At 48.5% G+C, this 17,446-nt stretch overlaps 1 long non-coding RNA gene across 1 annotated transcript; it reads left to right on the forward strand.

Annotated features, from left to right (window-relative positions):
• The first annotated feature begins 15,097 nt into the window (after nucleotides 1-15,097).
• Nucleotides 15,098-16,950, forward strand: LOC112947264. Its single transcript, XR_003249382.1, has 2 exons — nucleotides 15,098-15,879; nucleotides 16,782-16,950. It is a non-coding gene; the product is annotated as an uncharacterized LOC112947264 (long non-coding RNA).
• The last annotated feature ends 496 nt before the right edge of the window (nucleotides 16,951-17,446 follow it).

Genomic DNA, 17,446 nt, shown 5'->3' on the forward strand with positions numbered 1-17,446 from the left:
GATTAAAAAATGTAGTTTTTCTGGCTAAATCTTCCCTCTGCTGGGCTCGTTTTTGATTCTTGCTGCAACGCCAGTGGGTTTCAACCCTGCTGTGCTCTTGAGGGTGTTTGACTTCCAACTCTAACAGCGAGCAACAAGCTCCGGTGTCGAAATCCCGACTCCCCTACAGGGATGGAAGTGCTCATATCCGGAGTTCTGGCTGGGACCCACCTTTCCTTGTAGCCGCTGTTTGGATAATTTTGCAAAGCGCTGAGCTCATCCTGCAAAACAGTTGAGTCCCCCCAGGTCCCTGCAAGGATGAATGGGCTTTTATCCTGGTTTTTGCCCCCAAAAAAGAATGCATGCCTTCATTTCACTCCAGGCAAAAGGAAGTGGATCTGGTGCATTCAGGTGAATTCTCAGTTCCCCTTTTCCTCCATCATTGGCTTGTTCAGAAGCAAAGTGGAAAAGGGTAGGAAAAAAGGAGTGGGGAAAAAAAAGAAAGGAGGAGGAAGTGAAAAATCTAAAAGCTGAAAAGCCCAATTGCAGCAAAGTGCCTGAAAATATAAGAAAAAGAAGGGGAAAATAAAGAAAAAAGGAGGGAAAAATTGTCGAGCAGTCAACAACAACTAGATGCAAGAGCTCCTACGTGCCCGAGAAGTCACAGGGAGGCTATTGCAGCAAGTGAATTAAGTTAAAGCAGGTCTGAGAGCTGCTTAAACATGCGCTTAAAGCTGTTCCTTCCTCGGCTTTGTGCAAGAACCGATCCAGTAAGAGCGAATTTCCAGCAGCATTGTTTCCCGGCACAGCGGGCAGGCTTGGGTGGCTCTTCCAGAGGTGTCACCTCGTAATTATGGTATTAGAGCAATGCTCTTTGGAGGAGATTAAAAATTTTTTCCTGGTTCTTGAATCATTTGTAGCAGTGAGATATTCAGAGAGGATCTTATTTTAAAACCAAATGACACAGCTGCTTTCCATGGAGTTTTATCTCTCCAGGTTCTCCTAGATGTGCAGTGGCTAAATGAGAAGCAAACAAGATGCAGTAAGGTGGCAAATGCCCAGACAGGTCCCTCACTGCTCACAGTGGCCTTTCTGGGAGGATATGGCCCAAGTGGAGCAAAAATAGGTAAATTTTCCCCAAGTCCAGCTATGTTTCATCTACCTGGGTCCATGTGGAGCCCCATGCACATATGATGAGCGTTGGTACTCCGCTCATCTAAGGTCTTTCTACTGGATAGATGCGGGATGAGGGCAGGAGGGACCCATCCCTTACAGACAAGGACCTCAGGGAGGGCCAGTTGGCTTTTTGCACCCGAATTTACCCACAGGAATTTTTCTGGGGGGTGAAAATGAAGCCCAGTCCATCCATAACATCACGTGCCTCTCCACATGGAGATATTTCTATCACTAGGGTGGGGATCATGACTCAGAGAAATGATTCCCTGGCCTGTCCATGCTTCTCCACACTGGAAGTACAATGATATATATTGTTTTTCCCTGTTTCATTTTATGATATTGAGGATAATGGTGCTGAGGAGGTGTCTGATAATGGGATTAGCAGCCCAGACGGGGAGTTACCTGCCTCTTCCTTTGCGAGCCTGCGTGAATATTTACCCCCGGGGATAATAATTAGCTCCATCTGTGCAGTGAGAAGTAACCCGTAATGAGCAGTGATGCGGAGACGTCCCTCATTCCTCCTCGGTGGCTTGTGGTTGGCCTGTAACGTCCCGCCAGCTTTGGAAAACAAATGTGCATCGGGTGAATAGGAGAGTGTTGCCAAATCTGCTGTCTGAGAGGCTTTGAGAGCCTTGCTGGCCTCCTAGGAGGATCCTCTACCTCCATCCATTTATTAAGCTCCATTTGGATACGATTGTAGAATGGGAAGTGGATGCTCATGAAACGTGATCCGGATGGTCCCTTTCCCACCCCATGCCATGGGATTCTCCACCGTCACCACTGCACCTTTCCCAAGCTGCAGTCCCATGGGATGGCAGAAAAAGTTTGGATGAGAAGGATCTTCTGGGGTTGGGAAGACAACCTTGGTGCAATTGCAGGTGTTAGTTCAGACTATCCCTTTTCTAAATATTTTTTAGTTGAGACTATCCCTTTTATAAATATTTCACCTTGGTCAAAATAACCTTGAGCGCCCAGCCATTGAGCGCATCCATTGCTTGTTCTTCCCAAGTGCTCCTGCCTGCCAATTCCCGGTTTTCCTGTGGGATCTGTGATCCTTTTGCTGTCATGTCAGGCTGACTCAGCTTTTTGTCAGCAGTGAACTTTGATGGCTCAATCCCGCCTTTTGTGCCCAGGGTTTTAATTAAAATCTTACGTAAAACCCCTCCCGGTCTGAGGCCTAAGGGGCTGCGCTAATCAACTTCCCTGAGCCCACGAGTCTCCCTTTGAGCCCGAATGCTCTCATTTGAGCGCTGATTTCATCATTTTTGTCCCTGCTCACGCAAGTCCCATTTCTATCAGCTGCATATTTAATTGCTTTCACATAATTATATCAAACGCAGGCCTGCATTTCTGTTGTCTGGAAAAGCCATTTTCTTACCCAAAGGGGAGATAAGGCACACCAAGCTTTTGGTAGACATCTCTCCATGTTGCCCCATTGCCATATATCTCCTTTATGGTTTTTTTTTTTAATTTATTCTTTTTGCGGGGGAACCAAAGATTTTTAGGATCATGAACAGGATCAGAACCAGAGCAGTAGAAACCTGTACCGAGATGCAGAGAGCTCCATCTGCATCACCCACCACAAATAGCTGCACCTAACGTAGAGCTCTAGTGACGGATCATCCCATTCCCATCTGCGGACACCGAGGTTGGATAAATATGGACAGGAAATGGGAGCAATCCTGCCCAGTGCCATTTCCATCAGTTTTAATGACAATATCCCTTCATACCTGCCCGTGATTTTTTTTAATTTCCTTTAGCTTTCGGGCATTTTTCTCTTCCTCTCTGTTTGTTTTTGTTGCAGATTTGCTAGGTGTACAGTTAAGTGCCATTTAGCTTTGCAGAACTGTCATCGCCGCCGCCTTATGAATGGGATCATTCACTGACAAATTATTTAGACACTAAAAAAAGGGGAGAGGGGAATTGATTGCTACAGGTCAGCGAAGAAGCCAAGATCAACCGAAACCCAGCTGCATTTCTCCTTGAATGCAGCCAGGGGAGGAAGGCGCTCGGTTTTCTTTCATCTGGCTTCATCCTTAATTTAGCCTCGCACGTCAAATCGAATGTCACTGTTTCACACATGGTATTTTACCCCAAATAATGCCATAATTTTTGACAGCTTGCAAGAGCGTGAAGAGCTAAAAATGTGGTTCAACAGGCAGTCACCTACTTGCCAATTCAGGCTATGGGTTGGACTTCTCCCTTGGTCGCTCTCCCATGGGCTTTGGTGGGTCAACGCATGGACCATTAAGGTTAAAGCAGGTGGTCCTCCATCCTTACCTTCAGAAGAAACATCTCAGAGACCGGTGTCTGAATCAATACCTTCTTCATCTTAAATATCCTTCCTTCTCTTCCTTGTATCATAACATAGATGGCCTTCAAAAGATGGCCAAGGTCATCCTTTCACTCACGTTATTCCATGTATTCAATCATGTGCTTCACGTCCTTCTTAAAAGCATCACTGTGAAGCTCTCAGAGTCATCTTTAATTACTCGGGGGGCATATAAATATATGGATATATAAATATAGATAGCGTGTGCGAATATATATTTGAAGGGGGACTGGACAAGCCGCAGCCGGCTGGGACTGCCTGGTGCTGAGTGAGTGAGCTAGGTGGCCTCAGGTTTCCCATCTCTCATGTCCCTGATGCTCCGGCCCGCTGAATTCCATGGCTTTTTTCCCAAGTGAAAGTTTTTTCTTCACCTGACCCTGGGATATGGCCAGGCTTACAGCTCATTATACATGGGGGATCAAGTTGTATTGTAAAGGGGGCAAAAATGACAATTTTCTCTATACTTTTTTTTCTCCAGCAATTCCACATCACCGTGCAAAGCTTCTTGTCTAATCCGGCCCGATTTAGAGTTAATCCTCATGCGCTCGGTATATTTGCGTGTAGGTATTTGAGAGATTTAAATGGACACCACTAACCCCCATGAGGTCTCATTTCTTGACGTACCTTCGAAACTCAACCCGGCAGAGGAAGATGAGACACAAAGGCTCCTTTTCTGGAGCAATCAGCTTCAATTTTACTCTCCTTACAGTGTGAAATCAAGAAAACAAGAGCTCCAAGGCCAGTTTTTAAAGGCTTTTTTGACATTGCTTGATTGAGACGTAGGGCACAACTTCTAAATGAGGTGAAGGGCCCGTTTTACCCATATGAGACTGGAAAGAGCCTGAAAGAGCTGGAAATGGTGCAAAAGGCAGGAATTCTGTTTGACAGCATTCAGAGCATGTGTTCAGCGGCCTATATGAAATTTATTGTCAATCTTTTGGCTTATGAACTGGAGTGGAAATCTTCCCAGAGTTTCTCACGAGTTTCCCTGAATTCCTACACTTTTGGTGCGTGGGGAATTATCCCAGGGAGGTTTCCAGAGGTGTTTTAATCCCCTGCCATCCCAGCCAAGCTGCTGAACGATGGGGAGGTCGGAGATTGGAGCAAAGTGGGATGGAAGGTCATGGTGGAGCTGCTTGTCCTGTGTCCCATCTGGAGCAGGTGGAGAGGAAGAGGCGCTCCCGGGTCGCTCCTGCTTCCCAAAACGAGTGGAATGGCTCTGGAGATGGCTCTGGGCACAGACAGAGAAGCGTGAGGAAGAGCAGGAGGCCGATGCACAACCCTCTTCCTCCAAGGCCCATTCCCTAACCTCTAACAGCTGCCTCGACCCCGGTACCCGACACCGTGTACACTTCCCAAATGTTTCTTCCCGCGGGCCCTAACGACCCTGGATATTATTATCCCCATAAATTACGCTCTGGCTCCAGCAGCGCTCTTGGGTTTCACGATGGCCTCGTTAAGCTCTCAGATGTGCCCGTCCTCATCGTGTCCGTATCCACCTCCGTCCATCCATCCACCCATCCATCCATCCTCCCTGTGCAAGAAGGCTCGGGCCCAGAGCCACCGCAATTGCTGGCGCTTCAAACTAATGCACTTCTATTTTTATCCTCTTGTATTTTAATGGGTTTTTTTTTTCCTATGCTATGGGTAGTTTGGCATAACAACCAGCAGCCTCTTAAAAATAGACCGTGTTGCTAAACACACTGAGCAGTCACATTACGTTCTGGTCGGGTTTCGTTTTTGAGCTTGGGGGAAGAGGAGAGAAATCTCCGCGTTCGCTTAATGGAGTAATAATAACTCGCTCTTACGGTTATTCCATTTGGCAAACATGGAAACGTTCCTCCCTGCGCGAACAAACGTTTCTGAATGGGGATAGAATTAACGTGTCTGAGTCAGAACAAAAATTGCTATTTATAGGGCCTAGCTTCTTACTGCGCCAAAATCTTGCATTTTAGGTAGGTTATCAATGAGCTTGTTGGCTCTAGGGCCTGAGTTGTAGTTGCAGCAGCTGGAAAAATACCGTCTAGTTGTCTTTTGGGGTGCTTTTGTTCTTCCTTCTTTTAATTAAGATTATAATTGTGCATGAAAAAAGTGATTTAGGATATAGGGGTTGAAATGACATGCGTCTCAATGCTTAAATCGGGGGGATTTTCCCTAATGGAGAGAGGGGATGACGGAGATTGCACGGAGGCTAATTAAGCATGGAGCAGCATTGCCCGAGTGCCGGGGGGGGTTCCATTACTGGAAATGCTGATAGCCGGGCTAAATTTCTCTTCCGAAGAAACTTCCTCTGATTAAGATTGAATTCCTGGCTTGGAATAGAGGGGAAGGGGAAGCAGGGAATGGCTGTTGCCATCGTGCAATCCCGCTTGGCTGGGATTTCTTCTCCGTTGATATCCACTGCTCTCCATCCAGGGAACGTTCCCATGCTTGAGCTCCGAGCCGGATCGCTCCTGAGCGTCGCTGTCAAGAAGACGACACAGGAATCCGTCAAGAAACCAGTGGTTCCTTCTCATTCCCTGCGCTCCCTCGGGGCTCGAAAGGAAGCGGCGCGGAGGAGGGCACGGAGAGGGCTCCAGCTGCCCCGGAGCCACGGTGAGGGGCTGGCTCGAGCCCTGGCTTATCGGATGCTCCTGACGGATGGGTCTGCGCCCTTCGCTGCTTGTAGGAGCTTGCAGCCTTGGTGGGCAAGAGGCACAAAAGCGCACGGGAGAAGTGAAGGGGAGGGTAGGAAAACTGACTTCTCCAATGCTTATTTTTCCACGGAAAGGGTCTGAGGAAGGTGAATTTGAGCTCTCCTCGCTAGGAAGGTGATAGCCAACAGGGCAAGGATAGCCACAAATCCTGCCCTTCTTGATGAGGATCATCATGGGAAGGAGCTCCCGAATCCAACAGAATTCCCGAATTCCCACCGGAGCGTCCTTCGCCTCCTTGCGTTCCCCTCGGATTCGATGGGAACGCGTTTTTTCCTACCACCCCGCCGGGTGAATCATCCTGGAGGAGCCCGCGGCGGCCGGGCGAGCGCCAGGAAGAGCCTTGCGCTCCCCGCGGCATGGAAAGGCTGAGCGGAGCGCTAGCCCTGCCCGCTCTCGCACGCCTGATGCTAATGGCATTTTAATAAAAGATCTGTCACTCAAATATTTCCGAATGGTTCAGGAGGCACTGGAAGGAGTAATTAGAGCCCCCGGGCCCAGAGGGATAATGTGGAGAGAAAGGAATGGGGTGGGCTGACCGGTCCCGGGAGTTGCGGGACGGCCGGGAGCCCCCGTTCCCAGGAGAGGCAGTGATGGGAAGAGATGAGGACCCTTCCCGCTCCCTGCCCAAGCTGGGAAGATCTGGGAAAGGTGCCTTCTGCAGAGGGAGAAAATCGGAGGCAAGACTTATTGTAAGCAAAATGCCCGGACTGGAGCACTGAGCCCATCACTTGGGGCCACGAGTCGTGTTTTGCTGCACGTGTGTGGGTGGCACTGCAAAAATGTGAGGCGAGCGGCGTAGGGAGAGCTGCAGCAGTTGGTGGTGAGCGGTATAAACCTGCAACGTTGCTCTCAGGTCTGCTCTGCAGCCCCTTGCAACGCAAGCCCGGGTGGAGCTTCCCTCTTGACTCCTTTGGTTGCTCCTCTGCCATCCCTTGGACTCACAAAGAGCTCTTCCCGAGGAGCATTTGCATGCCAAAGTGAGGACGTCTTTCTGCAGTTTACCTTAATGTGTCCTAGAAGGTGATTTCTACACCAACAGGGTTAAGTAACGTCTTACCAAGGAGGCTCCACACGTTCATGCATAAGAACGCTTCCTTCTTGCACCGCATCCGATGGCCCCGGACTTCCAGGTCTTGGGATTTCATGGCTTCTTCCATGAGCTCAGGAAGCATCAATTCATCTCCTTTGCTTACAAGTGGGTAAAAGGAGGCAGAAACTACCCAAGTGGCTTGAGGTCCTGGGAAAAATCCCAGTTTGCTGTGCTGAGCTCCCTTCTCTCACGTAGACCAGTTGGGTCCTGCAGCCTTGGCCGATGCTGGGAGGGAAAAAGGGATTTCTCCGCATGCCCAGTTCCCCCCCAGCTCCATCGGCAGCACTAGGGGCTGTTGTGGTGCCCGTTGCTATAAACACGCGGGCGATTCACACAAGGATGTGACATTGTAAAAGTTCCCGAGTGATTTTATCTCGTTGATCTTGGCTTGAAGCCCTCGATTCACAGAGATGTGCCAGGGAGAAAGACAATACGTGTGTATCCATGTGTGTGCTTTTGACTTCCCAAAGCCCATCGGATTGGAAAGGGAGTGGGTTTACTTTACCCAGATGTCTCAGGGGTTCAAGAGGGGGTAACCCAGGAAAGAGCTTTTCTTAAAAAATAAATATATTTCATTTCACGGCGCTTCTCCTTGCACAGGTTTTCTGGGAGATCTTTAGCAATCTCCTTGATCTCTGAGTTATTCTGATGTAAAAGTATTAATTCATAACAAATCTTCAGTTGTCAAAAGCAAGGGATTGTGCAAAATACCTTCAAGGTTACATAAACAGAGTCACGGAGAAGCACTTTAATCCGGTCATGCAGAGTCATCTCAAGTGTAAAAGATTTTACTTTTTGCAGAAACCTGCAAACAGCGAGTTTTTCACCCAAAATCTGTCCCTTTTTCGACTGGGCAATGCTGATTTGACAACACTGACAGGCCTCAGGTAAGGGTTGACAATGGCCCCAAGTGCATGGATTGAGTTTGATGAAGAGGAACACCTGGGAATGGGTAGTAACTGAGAAGAGCAATCAGTATAAATTAGGACATTTGAGGGGGCACTTAATTAAGGGAGTGAAGGTGGGTGGGGAGAGGATGGCAGGAGTGGAGGTGGCAGTAGTGGCTGAAGGCTGGAGGTAAGGAGAATGGTGGGGAAGCTGCTGGGAGCTTCTTCTTCAGAATTAAATTGGAGGAATGTGTGGAGCCGCTAGATATTTTTCTCCTTTTAATGTGCTAATTTTGCCTTTTTATTCTATTTTTTCCCCATTGATAGCCTCTCTGAGGCTCACTGGCTCGGTATCAATGCAGCTTCTGAGATGCCTACCAGACATGTATTTGCTTTGACCCTAATTCAGCCAAGCACTTGAGCACATGTCCCGCTTCCAAGTGAACGGGTCAGCAGGGCTGCTATGTAATTAAAGCTAAACACAACTTAGGGCCTTGCTCATTGAGGGCCTCCTCAACTAATTAGTTAAATCTTCCACGAAAAATCACTGGGATCCTTCATAAAGCAACGCTCTCCCAGCAGCTGTTGTGGGACTCTACCCAGGTCACATTATCTTGTTTGCAATTTAGATGCTTGAAATATTTGCTTGTATTTTATTTACTCTTTTTTTCCTTGTCTGGAGTGTAATTGTTGCTGAGAACCTCCTTCCTTTGCAGGTAATATATATGAAGGCCACCAAGTGTTAATTGACTTAGATACACATGGTACCTACCAGGTAGATGTGGTAAATCAAGATTGTCAGGCTATTAAACGCCACCCATAAATCACATTAGAGCGAGAGAACCAAGCACGCGGTGTCGATGTTCTCAATTAATGCTGTAAAACAATATTTTTGGGCTTAGATCAAGTGTCGGAGGCAGCTAATGTATCAGATTATGGCTAATAAAATATTGACAGTGGATACAGCCCTAATAGCTGGTAGCTGCCATGATGTGAATACCTTGGTGGTGCCTTGGCAGGTGGCTGGTTTGTGATGTTATTACAGGGGATTAAGCCCCTCATTAGGCTCGTGCTGCTCTTGTAACACCAGTTCAATTAACCATCACGCAACGTTGTCCCCGATGCCCCTATTCATCCCCTCCTAAAATGCACCAGCGCAGAGGGAAAGAGCTGAAAAGGGTCAAATTTGAAGATGTGAAGGAGTTTGATGCAATTTTCCCTTCTCTGGAATGGTCCCTTTTCATATGCTCCCAAAAAAAAGGGTGGAAAAAAAGCCTTTTGCCAGACTGTCTGTCTCCTCCTGCCCATCTTCCTCCCATGCATCCTCTTCCCACGGAGCACTACAGCTCCAGCAGGTCGGTATTTCCTAAAATAAAATGCTTGAGCCTTTCCAGGGACTGCTGAGCTGGTCTGGTACCTAAATTTATAGCTAACCAGTCCTTTGGCTTACGAGTTCTCTGCTCTCTTCTGCACCGCGTAGTTATTAAACGTATCCAGACGTTTATTATAAGCTACTTAAATGCGAATTATCTGTAATTTATTAAGGATTAAGGCTTACCTAAGAAACACCTCTTCCCTTGCATATCTATTACATGGCTGTGAATTTGTCTGCAAAAGGGCTTTTTTGGCTGGCGGGGCTCCCAGGAGGAGCCATCCCTTTTTTGGATGGAATTTATGGTGGCTTTGAGGAGCCCCTAGCATCTATCATGTCTCATTGGGGAGAGTTTAAGAGAACTTAAGGTCTTTATTGTATATATAATAAAAATATATATATTTAAAAAGCAATATTTGGATATTTTTGTGCTGGTGGTAAGTGGCTGCAGGAGTAGGAAAGCAGAATAAATCATTTTAAAACTTATTATTTTCTTTCTCGGCATGCTGTTTTATCAGCAGATCTAAATGACCCTCAGCCAGGGGTATTTAGTCCTCCCCAAGGATGGAGCTGCAGGATGAGCATCACCCTGCTTGTTTCTCTGTCCCCTTTAATAGGGATGGTGAGGGGGTTTCTTCTTTCCCCCTTGTGCCCTGGGGACGAGCAGGAACAAATGCCCTTTGTGCAGTTTCTAGGTGACTCAAAGCCCTGTGGGATAAATATTGTTGGGCTGGGAGGGAGAAGAGCTCGAAGTGAGAATGAAGAAGAAAATATCTTCTCCCTGCATCTGTTAGGACCTTGATTTATGGAGCTGGGGCTGGAATAAGATGAGAGGGTTGGAACTGGGGTGATGCTTTGCATCCTGCCGGTGACATCAGTGTTACTGGAGCAAGAACTTCCCCAAATCCTGCTAAAAGTGAAGTGACTGTGAGATTTAAGATGAGCTTTAGGAGTCAGTTTCTGGTTGATTTTCATCTCCCTGCTGGCCCCTGTGTCACTGCAGATGCATTTTTCTAGCCTGTATTCATAGGCACAAAAAAGTGGAAGGTAATTGGGTGCAATAAGCCCTTATTCTCCTACCTATCTGCTCTCATTTGCAATCATCTCCACTTCCCTATTTTTCCCTGTTTGCTCCAGGCCCGTGAGCCACCAAAGCAGCCAGATGAGATGGAGAGTGTCTCATTGGCTTTACTTTCTGCCAGTTTTTACCCAGTGAATACTAAGTCTGTGGTGCCCAGCTAGCTCTGCTGCACTGTGGCTCGCGTGCCACCCTTCACCCTTCCCAGCCGAAATGCATTTTGCAATAAATCAGTAAATTTTTAGTATTGCAATGGTATTTTTTTGCCTGTGCAACCCAAGCAATAGCCCATCACTGGTGCAAGCGGTTGCAGCCTTGGCCGGGTGTTGGCAGAGCAAGGACAACCCCATCCCTTCTCCCGCCGGGCGCGCGTGTTGAGACAGCTCTCGGCGAGAAGCCGCTTAAATCGCAATTACCTTCCTTCCCGTCCGCTTGCGCGGGATCCTTATCTGCCTCCGTGTAGCTCCGAGGGCTTAATTACCCGCGGCGATAATCCTCTGCGCGCCGTTAAGCAATCCCGGAGATAAGGAGTTTTCTGGCTCTCTAGATATGAGAAGGTATTGGCAATGGAGCTCTCCTCCGTGCTCCTTTTTTTGGGTGATTGTGCCAAAAAATGGGCTTTCTGGGATAGGGGAGACATGAAAGGGGTGTGGGAAGCTGCTGCTGTTGGAGGAAGGGAGGTTTTGTGGGTGGAAGATGGATGTGGCCCTTTGATCTTGGTGAATTTGGGCCCGATGTAGATCTGGAAGATCACTGGATGGTCCCGGTGGATAGGAGGTGGGATGCTGCAGGTCTTCATATTTGTCTTTCCCAAATATGTGCCAATTACACTACCCTATTGCTAAGAGCATCTTGGGTTTTGGTACCCAGCCCTGCCCCATTGCACCAAGGGGATGGGATGCAGCATAGCAGAATGTTGAGGATTAGGGGGATCCTTCCTAATTCTGCCCAGGGAAATACTTTTTGTGAGTGTAATTGAGAGGGCAGCTCTGGCGTCGCGGAGCGTGAGCTCGTGTTGCGCATGGATCGCGTTTCACCCCTTTCAAAGCATTTAAGGGCTTACCAGAAACACAAATACTGTTGCTCAACCCAACGAATGTCTCTGTGCAACTTGTAGTCTTGGCTCTTTCCTCCCCGAGATCAAGTGGGGAGTGGATTTATGTCACTTCTCATGCTCATGAAGGTTGTAGTGACCCCGGCCTGGGTGTTGATGTACGTGTGTAAAACCATAACCTCTCCCTCGGCCCTGTAATTGCAGGGGCTCCTTGCAGCCCCCGTCCAAGTTCTCCTGGTGAAAGAACTACTTAGTCATAGCTTTTCATGGGAAGTCTTTAATTTTAGCTTTCTAATATATATGCAAGTATTAATTGTGTGGGGATGGATGCTCTGGCAGCTTGAACCTGGTGGGACTAGACTTATTTGCTCTGATGATCCACCAGGAGAACATTATTTTTCCAAAGGTAGACATTCGGCGAGTGCTCCTGCACCACCAGAACCCTCCCCACTCTGTACTTTCTCATTGCTCCATCGTTACCTCCCTTAATGAGAGAGCTGTGAGCTGCAGGAACACTTCCTGGCATGCAAATCATCCGGTTCAGCACCCTGCTTCCCTCTGGGAGGGAGAACAGTTGGGAAAGAGCTCGCTGGGTAAGCAGATAGCAAGCGAAGAGCTTCGCTACCGTTCCCCGGCGTGCCAAAAATAATAGGTTTTCTTTAGTAATACCTTGCGTTTTGCTAGCATGTCTCACTGCCTCTCACGGTGTACTGCAAACAGCAATTAATTGCAGCCTCGTTATGTTGTAGTTAGATCCATTTATTTACTTAAGGAGAACTTTCCATCCCAAAGTGCGCTGGAATCTGTTAGTGGCCCCGAGGTGAACGGTGATGCAGGAGAGATGCTCGAAGTGGAGCCACTCCAGGGCGGGAGCTAAACACAGAGAGGGTCTTGTGGGTGCATTTTGGGATTGGGATGTGTTCCTGATGTGATTCCTGCCTCGATGGCTCATTTCTGGAGACCAGGTTGCTTTGCTTTTGCTTCAGCATGAGCAGAAGTGTGGAGCTAAGTGAGGAGGATGAGGATGCTCTGCCCCATCTGCTTTATCCCTACAAACTGAGACACTGTGACCTGTCTTGTGGTTGCTCCTTGCCTAATTTGGTGCAAATTAAAACAAGTGAGTTTAAAACTCTGGTTGGCAGAGACAGTGGGAGCAGTAGCTGCCTGAGTAGCTTCTGGTGGTCCTGCAGCACCTCATCTGCTGAGATGTGGTTTCTTGGTTATCAGATTATGGGAAACCCTCTCTTCTCCCACCATCTCTAGCTTGATTCTTTGGACTGTAAGGTCTTGGGAAGGGGTCATTTCTCAGTCCATCTTCTTGCTGTGAGACTTTTAATAACACTGAAGCTCTGGAGCAGAGTTTGACTGTGACCTGCGTGGTTGGTGGTATCTCCAGCTGCGAAATGACTGTCCTTGCGGAAGAAGATATCACATATCTACTATCCACCCACAGCACCTTGGTTAGCCTGGGAGGTATCTGTCCTTCCCTGGCTTTGCTGTTAAGCCTTTGCTGTCTGATTGGAGAGTAAGCTTGGACACGGTGTGTTGAGCTTCTAGCTGGACAGATTGAGTCTAGATGAGATAAAATCAGTCGCATGCTGAGAAATGAGGCAACATTTCTAGCCTGGGCTGGGTGGTCTTGAGGGCTGCACAGAGGAATCTGCAGTGCAGAGGGTTTGTGACCAAGACCAAGCTGGGGACAGAGGTGCCAAGCACCCACTCATGTATCTTGAGGTTCTACTTCTCCAGCTGTAGCTGATCCTCATCCCTCCAGATAGAAACACATTGGAAGCAACTGCACGGAAGCAATTAGCTCCTGTGAAGTTTTCCAGCACTTGGAACAATGGCTGGCTCCGTCCTCATCTGATCGAATTAATGATATTCTAACAAGTGACGGGTTTTTCCTTTTGAATTCTCTCATTTGGAAAGAATTGCTCGTCGTAAATTACACGTATAAAAATTAGGCCGCTGTTTCGTATTGTTTACAACAAGCACTTCAGGGTTATGGATGTTCCTCCCTGATTTATAACGTTTAATTCTTTCCCCCTTCTGCGAGCTCTCCATAAATCAAGGCGAGACGTCAACCCCGTGTCAACATTGCGCTCAGCCCGCGAGCTGCGGACAAGTCGGGACAGCGGATCCCGCGGCGAAGGTTGACTCTTCTCCCGCGCTGTCTCTCCCGTTTTTGATGAAACAATGAGAAGGTGAGGCTGGTGCTTGTCAGCTCTTTCTCTGAGTCACTTTTCACGAGGCCCTTTTCCAAGCACTCGGGAGAACAATGTTGGAGGCGAGCGATCCAAGCGGCTCATGTTGCCGCTTGCGCGCGGCTGGGGCTTGGGCAGCAGCTGCCGTGGAGCTGCCCCGCGAGGCTGAGCAGGTGTCTGAGGCTCCTGGAGCGGAGCCAGTTGACGTCAGGCAGCCCGTCCCGCCGGCGTGTTCCTCTCGCCTGACCCTCGGCTAGCTCCTCGGGATGTCCCGAGAGGCTTGGATCTTCCCAACCCTTGGAAGAGAGGAAGAGGTAGGTGATGGGCTCATTTGTGAGCAGCCAGAGCCAGTTGGGGCTGTGGTTGCTGAGTATCACCTCATGCGATGGTGAGAGTTGTTTATCATGAAGATTATGGTGAGAGTTTTGGTCATGTTCTACATAAGGTTGCACATGTGGAGTGATTTGCAGGCCCTCCAGTAAGGAAACATTGGTGGGATGAAGGAGCCTGAGGATCTCTGGAAAGCTCCGGCAGCAGCTTCTCATCATAGAGCAAGTCCCTCTGGAAAACTAGGAAGAAAACTTCCTCTTCACCCTGCAATCATCCTCATTTGTTGCCCTAGAAGAGAATATGGAAAGATATGGAGGTCTTGTAGACTTTTCCACCATAGGCCAAAACCCTGCACCTCGAGCCAACTTTTCCAGGGATTCAGGAGCCCTCTGCCTTGTCCCACACTCGCGCTGGCTTGTACCAGAAGGGCACTAAAAAGCTCCACGCTGAGACCAGGAGGCTTCGTGCTAGAATGGAGGTGCCTGCTAAGGCAGGTATGTGTGTGGGGCCGTCGTGCGTCGTTGCGGCCCACGCCGGGCCCACGCGAGGCCGCCTTATCAGCCCGCCGCTTTCCTAAGCGCTGGGGCTCGCCCCGTCGTAATCAAAGGTAAATAAATACACTTTGGCGATCAGATGCTGGTAATTAACGATGCTGAAAAACAGATGTCTCCCTTAAGAGCTCGGGAGGCAGCCGCTTGCCTCACCCTGCCCATTACGGGGCGATGCGTTGATTATTAAAAGAAAACATTTAGCAAATGCAGAATGGGATATTCATCTGCTCTTACATAATGGTAATAAGCAATTGTCAGTCAGGCAGCGCGGGAGCCTTCCAGCCCCTGCTGAACGCAGGGTGAAGTGGATTTACGGCCTCCAATGGGAAATAGTCCTCCTTGTTTTTCCAAGAGGAGAGGAGATCTTTCACGAGATAATAAATAAAAGAGGCTCTGGTTGCTTTAGTATGAAGCAAGACGAGTCCTCCGGATTAGTTTGGATTAGTCTGTTGCTAGTGGCACGGAGGTTTGGCGCGCGGCCATTTATTCACCTAGAAGACGTCGAGCTAATTGGAAAAGCACCTGCGATGAGATGTAGCTCACCACCTGCACTTTGCTGAAATAAAATAAGCCTACATAATTGACTACATTACCTATTAATGTTATGAAATCACCCCCAAGCATTTTTATTATCATCCCTTCCCACCCCACTGATGCTTTTATGAATTAAACTTTTGTCTCTAACTTTTTTCCTTTCCTTGGAAGCCCCGAGCCTGGGCCAACGCGTTAGGACCGGGACTGCTGTGACGGGCTCAGACCTTCATGCAGAAACAACCTGGGAAATGGGCTCCTTCCTGGTAGATAAAGGAAATGGTTGGATGTTGATCTGCTTGTTCTTGTGGGATGGGGTCCTTCTGATTTCTAGCCTTCCTTCTTTCATCCAAGGTCAGTGGGAGTCTTGACTGCCCTACGTGGCCTTTGGGGTAATCCAACTGCATGGCGGGGCTCTGGCCAGCTTACCTCTAAGCAGGAGCTCCGTACTAGAAGATGTGGCTCAGTTTGGAGCTATGGGGAGCTCCTTGCCTCTTGGTGACCACGTATGGAGAAGCCAGGGTCATGTCAACCCTTGCCTGAAGACTTGATCCGATGGGATGCAACAGAGGTGGGACGGTGGGTGCTGCGAAGGCGAGGTGAGTCAATCACGTGCGTGTGGGCGAGTGGCCGGGACCTGCAGGGATTAAAAACCTCAGATGAAAACCCCTGTTGCTGTGCAATTGCTAGAGAGATAGGGAAGCATGTGGAGAGGAGCCATAGGATCTTCCTTCTGTTTTATCTTTCACTCTCCCTTCCGTCCCTCCTGGCAGCTTTGCCACAGACTTGAACCGAGCTCAAATCAGAGCATCTTTCCAGCACTCCGAGGAAGCAGCTTATTTGTTTCAGGTTATTTCCCTGGCTCTTGCATGTGCCAGGAAACAGCCTCCAAAGTCTCTCTGACCAGAGACACCATGCTGAAATATGGGCCTGCTCTCCAGCTCAACGAGCAGAATCAGGAATAAAATCTGCTCCTGGGTTTTCCTGACTGTTTAGTTTTGCTCAGATTGCCAAAGTTTCCTGCACATCAACAGCTGGAAGTGGTTGGTGCTTCAGCTCTACAAAGCCAAGCTGCTCGTGCTTTGTCACTGCAAATCACAAGGGGAAAGTGCGCAATGGTTCTGCCGAGATTATAATTATTATAGCTCTGTATTGGTAACTGCCATGGTGACTGTGTGAGAAGTTGCCTTCTGTATTCAACAAGCTGGAACCCCTGGGAGGCCAGAAATAGGTTCAAGGGGGAGGGTGGGTTAAAGCTCTTTTGGGTAATAAAACAGCAGCAGATAGAGAAGGTTCCTGCCCATGGCACTAGCTGTATGATCAAGCTGGAGAGAGTGAGCTTGAGAAGCAAGGATGGATGTAGAAGACCTTGGCCCTTTCGGGAATGGGGCTTGCTGAAGTTGTTTCCAGATGAGGGAAACTCCTCCTGAAGTTCTTCCTTCCTTGAATTACCTAAACCAAGTGTAATTTTTTGTTTTGTTTTGTGACTGTGTATTTACAGGCCTGCCATGAATGCTGAACCCAGGTCAGAAGATCATCTCGTGTGAGATGCCATCGTGCTGATTTGCTTTTTGGGCCAAAGAGGAATCATGAGTGTGGCTCTTGGAGACTGTCTATGCCAGGCACTAGAGCTCAGCAAACATTTGAGATCAGGCTGTGATCCAAAGAGCTCCTAATCCAAGGAGGAACTTGCAGCAAGAAATAATGAACTCTTGCCTCAGGGCTGGGGGGTAAAAGCCAGAGCTGTAAGGGAGAAGATGAAGGGTGTTGGGACTTAGGAATCCTGTTGAGCTGAGGATGGAGCCAGCTGCAAAATTCCATTGCCAATCAATCTGCCTGGCTGCAAGTGTTGCAAGACATCCCCTCTTGCTTCCCAGAAGTTGGGTTGCGGCTTAAATCCAAGGGTTACCTTTGGGCTCAGCTCTAAGGGCTGGAGCTGGTTCTCACCAAGGCAGAACTTCCTCTCCTTTCCTCCTTGTCAGCACTTTGGGAAAGCCTCCAGTGGCCAAAAGCCTCTGAATTTAGCGAGTCACATGGAAAAAGGAGCTCTTGCCACATATGTGGAGAGGCTGCAGTGGGTGAGGGCCCCTCTGCAGTTGAAACCAGGTTTGGATGAGCTCGTGGAAGGCCTGTATGGACATGTTCTTCACATCTATCTTCTTCCCA

The sequence above is a fragment of the Nothoprocta perdicaria genome, unplaced genomic scaffold (assembly GCF_003342845.1).
Source record: "Nothoprocta perdicaria isolate Ctin4 unplaced genomic scaffold, notPer1 scaffold_228, whole genome shotgun sequence".
Taxonomy (NCBI): Eukaryota; Metazoa; Chordata; class Aves; order Tinamiformes; family Tinamidae; genus Nothoprocta; species Nothoprocta perdicaria.